The sequence below is a fragment of the Dipodomys merriami genome, unplaced genomic scaffold, assembly GCF_024711535.1.
Source record: "Dipodomys merriami isolate MVZ:Mamm:240054 unplaced genomic scaffold, mDipMer1.0.p SCAF_29, whole genome shotgun sequence".
NCBI lineage: Eukaryota > Metazoa > Chordata > Mammalia > Rodentia > Heteromyidae > Dipodomys > Dipodomys merriami.
Genome location: NW_027204381.1, coordinates 17,732,485 through 17,740,508, shown reverse-complemented (window position 1 = coordinate 17,740,508; position 8,024 = coordinate 17,732,485).

Sequence of the window (8,024 nt, the reverse complement as noted above, 5' to 3'; positions counted from 1 at the left end):
AAGAGCTCTGGAAGGGGAGAGAAGGAGCAGGAGGGGGGAGAAGGCAGAGGGGAAGTGGGCATAGAAGAGGAGGCTTATTCCTCCCCTAAGACTTGTAAATATACACCCAGTCAGGTTGGGAAAATCCTTAAGTGGGGGAAAAAAGCCCTAAGAGACACCCTAGATGTGTCCTGTAGGCTGTGTCCTGCGGTAACACCAAAGCCCTCACAGGCCTGCAAGCAGGATGGCCAGAGAGCCTGGAAGGACAGGCCCATTCATCAAAGTGTAGAGACAACACAAAGATCAGACCGTGTGGCTGTCCAGCTGACACTGACCTCTTCTGCCCCCTTTCATTTAAAAAAAAAAAAAAGTAAAATCTTGGATCAGAAATATTTCCCCTTCCGCAGAGAAAGAGGCAGCTGGTCAGCTTGACAGGCGGAAACTGCAGCTTTCTCGTTAATGTGCAATCCTGAAACGGTGATGTATGGCTGGTGATAGATCATGTTGGGTTTCCGGAGAGCAGGGAAGGCTAAAGCCGGAGCCTAATTCATGATGCATGAACGCATTGATCTTCTTGGCTCTGAAAATACAGTGTAATGAACCCCCGCTAACACATCATTTTTATTCCACTGCACCTCGCTAATATCTAATGATTTCACCTTCTACTGTGATCAAACATAATTGTATGGGAGTTTCAACTTTGTTCTTTGATACGAGAACACCCATGCCCAGCACTGTTTTGCTTTTGACTATTGGCAGAGCGAGTCTCTAACTTAATACATATAATGACTAAGATCTTAGAGATGAGCTCGATTGCAACCTTTTGAGGAGCCCTATGTATTTACAAAAGCACATACTTGTATGTGCAGATAAATCCAAGACTCTTGAATGCATATGTAAAAGCATAAGCTGATTGAAGGTAAGAAAGATACTTAGAAACAGGTGTATCTTTCCCGCAGTGGCTTATACCCTTTCCCACCAATTGGCTCTTGGGAAATTTCAATTACTTAGAATGGAGATTACCTCGTAAACATTATTGTTTGCAGACTCCCATCTGCTGATTGAAGTCACAATAATAATTTAGTTTGAAGTCCATGAAGCTTCCGGAAGGCTCCTTGCCAGCCTGTCCTTGATGACATCGCATCCTCTGTGTACCTCATGTTTCTTGGACAGAGATTTTGATTGTATTGCTCCATCCTCCATTGTAAAAGACCTTTCTGGGAAAAAGAATAACATTAATTTTATAACTAGAGTCATCTTGCCTGAAAGTAGTTTGTTGCTGGTAACAGAATGTGTATTTTCTGCTCTTCTGTGGCTGAGCTGAGCTTTCCTTTGCTAGCTCAGTACTTGGAAGCAAGACGCTTGACACTACTTGTGTGAGCTTGGGTAGATCATGTAACCAATAACTTCATCTGAGTCTCAGTTTCCCCAGACATCAGAAATTCTAAAGTGTTTCTTTGAAGACAAGCAGCTTGAACCAGACAATTTTATTTACTTACCAATCTATGATTTATAATTCTGTGAGTCCTTGACATCTTTTTTTTATTATAAAGAGGGGTTACAGTTACACGAGTAAGGCAATGAGTACATTACTTGTCGATCATTGTTACCCCTTCCCTTCTTTATTGTTGTCCCCCTATCCCTCCCTCGCCTCCCATACTCCTCCCTACCCCACCCACCACCTGAAGTTGTAAAGTTTGTTTCCAGTATACTGTCCTGTGGGTATCCTTGTTGTAATGGGTCATCCTGTGTCCTTGTTTCAGTGTTTTGTTATTCCCCTTCCCCTCCCCAGATTAGATAAATGTATATACAAGATGCAGAGTACCAAAATCAAGTACAGTGACAATGGGGGATATGCCATAGGGAAAAGAACATACAACAACAAAAAATCATATTGTACTTTAAAAACAATAACAATAAAGACCGACCTCTTGTGTCCATATCTTGGGGTTCATTTCACTTAGCATCATCTTATATGGCCTTGACATCATCTTTGACTCCCTCCACCCTGAAAGCTTCTTTCTCCCTCCTTCTATAGAGCTTGCATTCCTTGGCATCTGTCCACTTCCTACAATGAGAGCTGGACATGAGTCAATCATAGCATGACCTCACAACTTGGGGTAAAGAGAGAGCTTTGCACTTCTGGTGTTTTCCTTTTTTTAAAAAAAATAAATCTTTGTCTTTAAAAATAATTATGCAGATGATTGTCCAGCTTATTTAGATTCTTTAGAGAATCCATAGCAAAAAAATATTAAGTTAATGCAAAACTCGGTTCTCAAGGTCAAGCTCCTGCACAGCTTAATAGGTAAAACTTTGACCCCCTGTCTGGGCCTTTGATTTTGGCCTGTGCTCTGTTCCACAGGGAGGTGGTGGAAGGTTAATACATAAAAAGCTAGTATTCCAGAGAAATACAGTCTGGGGCTTGTGATGCAGGTCAGGGTACAGTATCTGACTGCAATCAATATGCACTTAAATATTTGGATCATCTAAACCTCCACTTGGCACAGAGAATCTCCACAGAGACCTTTCTGGAGAGGAGAGAAATTATTATTCCAGAGCTGTGGGTCTTCATGGCCCATTTGTGTTTCAAGGGAGATGCTGGTGAAAGGGGCAGGAGAGGTCCCTTTGGGACAAATTGGCTGAAAAATAAACAGTTTGGGGAGGTAGAGAGCTTTGACTCAAATTCTGGCCATTACTGCTGAGAATAACTTGGCCCAATTCCTAATGCTAATTCCACTTTTTGCCTCTGCAGTGGGGGTAATTGTTGTGATGTGTTAACAAGGTGTGTTGAGACCATTGGAGAAAAGGCAAGTATTGTTTATATTCACAGATTTGACAAAGCTAAAACAGAAAATGCTTTGAAGTTTTGGCCACCCATTGTTCCAATGCTGAGCCTTCAGAAGAACAGAAAATATTGTCTATTTATTTAGTCTTTGGAGTCCCAAACCTATTCATTTCATCCCTAAAGTTAGGTTCAAATTCCTTATTTCAGTTTCCAATGGATTACAGTTCATAGCTGAATTTGAGCTAGAAGCTCCTTCCCATTCCTTTGCTGAGTTTATAAGCAACAGAAGAATGGGAGATGGAAAAGAAGAGATTCAAGGATATTGGGGATAATTACACAGAGCATTGCTTGGGGTTGAAAATGAGGAGGGATATGTCTCCTATTTATGTATTGTATTAATTACCTACAGATGTCAATGCATACATGTCCTTAAAGAGCAAATTATATTATGGGAAAGATGTCTGGTAGTGAGTAAAACTTAACAATAGATAATATCCGAGGTAAAAGCAGTGTTGGTGGCATTTGGTTTTGAAAGATAGACAGCAAAGGAAAGGACAATCTAGAGACCAACTCAAACTGCAAGGCCAAAATTGTATAACACACAAGGCAAAGTTTATTGGTCTTGCTCAGAGATTGAATACCAGCGTGAACAACTGAAGGAGCTAAAAAATCTCCTTCTACAAAGAAACTTGAAAATGAGTCACCCTCTCCTGTAGGGTTTGGGTGTGTTCTTAATTAAAAACTGGCATTCAACCAGATGACAGAGTGAGGTTCCTTATAGATACAGTCAATCAAGACAAGTCCTGGCTTAGCACAGATCAGTGAATTCTCTTGGTAGATCATTCTTTTCCCAAACATTTTCCATTTGGCATTTTAGGATCCTGTCGCTCCACAAAAATATTAAATGTATTTTTTTAACTTAGATGTTAATACAAAACTGGAGGGGTGGGGCCAAGGTTGTCAAATACCCATGTTTCTGAAGGCATCCTGTGTCTGCTGACTATTTGACCCCTATAATCTAATTTACTTTGAATTTGAAATGATCCTTCTTTCTCTTATTCTAAGGCTCCATGCTGTTGGCTCATAAAGATTACAATTATTTTTCTTCCAATTGTAATAAATTCAACTCAAGCACCTTCATGACTTGGAATTTGTCACAACGGCATGGCCTACAGAAGCCCATGCCTCCCCAGTGTACCCCCAGGGGAGAGCATACCTCTCTCCTTGGCTGGAGAAGGAGAGAGACAATGCAAGACTGTAAAGTGACATGTTCTGCCTTTCCTGTCTCCCCCAACCTCAATATAATCTGAAGGGGAAAAATACTGTGTCTAAATTATAGCTGATTCCTCATTATCCAGCAGTAAAAAGGTTAGGCGAGCCAGAAAGCCAGACTGACTGCAGCTTCACATTTTATCTTTCCGCCTGGGAACCGTTCAGTTTCTCAAATCCATTTGAAAACACTTCAGCTCATTCCATCCAATCTAGGGATTTTAACCTTTTTCTTCCTTTCTTTTCTTCTTTTTCATCTTCTTACTTTTTTTTCTCTTTAAACTGGCAGCTTAGAATTATAACTGACCAGCCCATAGCCCACATATCTATCTGTCTGTCTATTGATCAGTCATGGGTCTAGTGTCTTATAACAGAACTTGACTTTTGGATAACATTTGGTATTGATTCAGAGCTAAATTGAATGGATCTTTGAAGGACTTGGTTGTATTATAAGGACTACTTGAATGATAAATCATCCTCATAATTACAGCACTTGGTATGAACTTAGTAATCATAAGGCCTTTGGCACTGAAAGGTATCTTTTTGACAATTAGTAAGTCTCTTGGTAAGAATGGGAAACTGGAGCTTCAAACAATGACAAATTGATTACCTTCATTGATATGAGCCCAATTGATATGAACCTTAATTGATATGAAGAGCAAAGGATTCAGAAATGATATGATTATTCTAGAATAGTAGCTATCACCCAGAGAACATAGTTAAGTCTATATGCATAAGCATTACTAATGAAGAAAATGGATCTCTCAGTAACAAACTTCTAAGTTATAATCATCACTATCAGACCTAGAAATCTATAGAGAGATCTCCTGTCTTATCATCCTGACCATGTTCAGTCTCATCTTACGTCAGAAGCTAATCAGGGTCAGGCCTGGTTTGTCCTTGAATTGGAGAAATATTCAGACAGAAGGGGAACTGGACACCATACTTGAGACACTACACTAGAGATACTAGAGAAGGAAAATGGAAGAGTTCATGAGGGCTGGGAATGTGGCTTAGTGGCAGAGTGCTTGCCTACTATGCATGAAGCCCCAGGTTCAATTCATCAGTACCACATAAACAGAAAAAGCTGTGGCTCAAGTGGTAGAGTGCTAGCCTTAAGCAAAGAAACTCAGGAACAATGCCCAGGCCCTGAGTTCAAGCCCCAGGACATGACCAAAACAGTATTAAACACAAAGCAAAATATAAAGAAGTAACTACAATAACAAAGAATGTACCTGAAAAGTTAAAACAGTGATGTTTCCTTGGGGTAGAGGACAGGGGAGGAAAAAGCAGATTGATGTTGCCAGAACACTGGCAGAAGGGATGAGAAGAGTTTGAAGCCCTGGTGTGGTTCTCAATTTGGACAGTGCTTCAGAAGCATCCCTGGGACTGTTAGCAAATGAAATAATCTCCTTCCCACAGAAGCCACATCAGAGGCTTAGGGTGGGGTCCAGCAGATGTTGTTTCTGCCAGAGGTTGTGCTGCTTAGTCAAGGCTGGGAACCACTGAGCTAGACTATATACATCATAAGAAGAACCCAGCCTTGCTCAGCATGGTATTTTCTGGTGGCCAGTGTGGAGCCTGGCACACCTAAAACAAACAGGAATGTTTGTTTTAATGACTGACCAAATGGTAAAGTGACAAATGGAATGAGTGAGAATTTGTTGAGTACCCACAAGGTGCTGGTACAGGCTTTGTCCTCAGAGCCTTAGCTTCTGTCATTCTGATGGTTCCCAATGAAGGGGATGGTATTTCTATTGCAAAACTAAGGGGTCTGAGACTGAAGAAGGCTGTCATTTGTCTAAGTGAATATGCTAGGCTGGAGGAAGGACCATAATTTCTAGTAAAATGAATATATATATAGTGACTATATATATGCATATATATGTATATATATGTATATGTACATATATATATATATATATATATATATATATATATATATATATTTATGGAGTGACTAGGAAGAAAAGTGACACAATTCCAGATTTCAATACAGGAGGCTTTAGGAATAGCAACAGCGTTGGATGGGCTTTGATTATTTGTTCCCAAATTCGGTTTGCAAGATAAACACATTATTTTCTCTATATGTTTACTCCGAGAGCTTTGGGGTTTGTCTTAGAGATTCTGGGAACAGCCACTACTATCCTATGCCTCCCCACCAAGTCACCAGCCTTTAGGTTCTAAGAGAACCCTGCCCAACAGCTAATGCCTAAAATTCATGTAAATGAAGACCAAGTTTTAGGTCCCATAATTCAATTTAAAAAAAGGTTTGAGGTACAGATGTGGTTGTATATTAACATGCACTCACTCTACATTCAATCTACCAGGAAGAATGCATGACTGAGAATAGGCACCCTCTTATTTTGAAAGGAAACGGAGGAAAGAGGCCACCTGACACTTGCCACTGAGGTGGAAAAAAAGGAACCTTCCTCATCTTTACAGATTTGCTTAGGATGAGCCCTATTTACATTCAACTGGGAAGGGACAAATAGAAGCTGTGCTCAGAGGTATTTTTGTCATGGGCAGCTGTGAATACATGCAGCTTTTCTTCAAATGATTTATGGCGGTTTTTTTTGTTGTTTGCTTTCAAAATGTGGAATAAAAGAGCTCCATTCCCTGAGGCTTCATTAGCTGAGGTACCACCATCCCCAAAGCTTGCCTATAGAATCTGCAATGCGCTGAAATTATCCAAATGGGAATCCATGCCTGGAAATCAAGAAGCTGAAGCACTAGAGGCTCAGCCCTGTCCCCAGCAGGTTGGGGGTCCTTGAGCAGGTTCAGGTCCCTTGTTCTTTCCTTGCATGGTCTGTGGACCTAATACAATAGCACCTGTGTTCATGGGGATGTTTACCACACACATGTCATTGTGCGAAGCACTTTTCCTGCATGATCTCCATTCAGCCCCACCACCCTAGCATCAAGTACCCCTCTAGCAGTTCAGTGTTAAGGATGAAGCAATGAGTCTTGGAGTGCTTAAAGTGAGCTAACCAAATGGGAAGATTGGTTATTTCAACTAAGCCCCAACGGACAGATCTTAGACTTTATGGTTGTAGAAACACTGCTGCTTCATGGGGAATTTAAAGGAAGGATGAAAAGAAATGATATAGTTGAACATGCTTCACACAGAAATTACTCATATTCACATAACCTGTGATATATAAGTATGTATATATGCATACACATGTTATATATAATATGTTATATGTACATATATTCAGATATATATCTGATATATACATTTCATATATGTATACATAGATCCACATACATATGTATGTATCCTCCATTGTACATTGCCCCATGTAGCCTCAATTGCTTATTTATTTTTAAAATGAACAAACACTATTTCTAAAATATAAATTATAAATCCTCTTGTTGATACTAGCACCCAGGACCACAGCAGCAACGTGGCTAGGAAATGTGCTTGATGTAGAAGTGAGAATTCTGGAGCCTCATCCCAGAGAACTGAATCAGAAACTCTGGGGGTGGATCCAGTTATCACCTTCTAGATGATGCCAGTGCTCGTTCAAGCTTGAAAACCAATGCTTTGCTACCTGCCTATTGTCCCTCCCATGCCTCGTCTGAGACTCACTTCTTTAGCACCCGAAATGAGCCCAGCACATTGAAAGTCAAGTAGAAGTTTACATTTTAATAGAAAAGAAAGAAGAGGTAGAGGGGTCACTCCCTGAAATTGGAAGCACAATTCCAATTCATTTTCAAAGGAAACGGTGCAGGGAAAAGGGAGTAAATAAGCAAAAAGGAGACCAAAGTCTTTCCCACTGGGTTTTCTGGTGTCACAGACGATGACCTCAAATGGGGAAGAGTAGTTGAGAAGACTGAGGCTGGAGTCTGAAAACCTTTGTCCCTAGATGGTCCTGCTTAAGACCTCAGCACCAAGGACACCAGTTGAGATTTGATATTTGGCATCTCTCAGTGTGGAATACCCCCAGGGAAGATGCATTGCAATAGGGCACACCTCCCAGGCTGG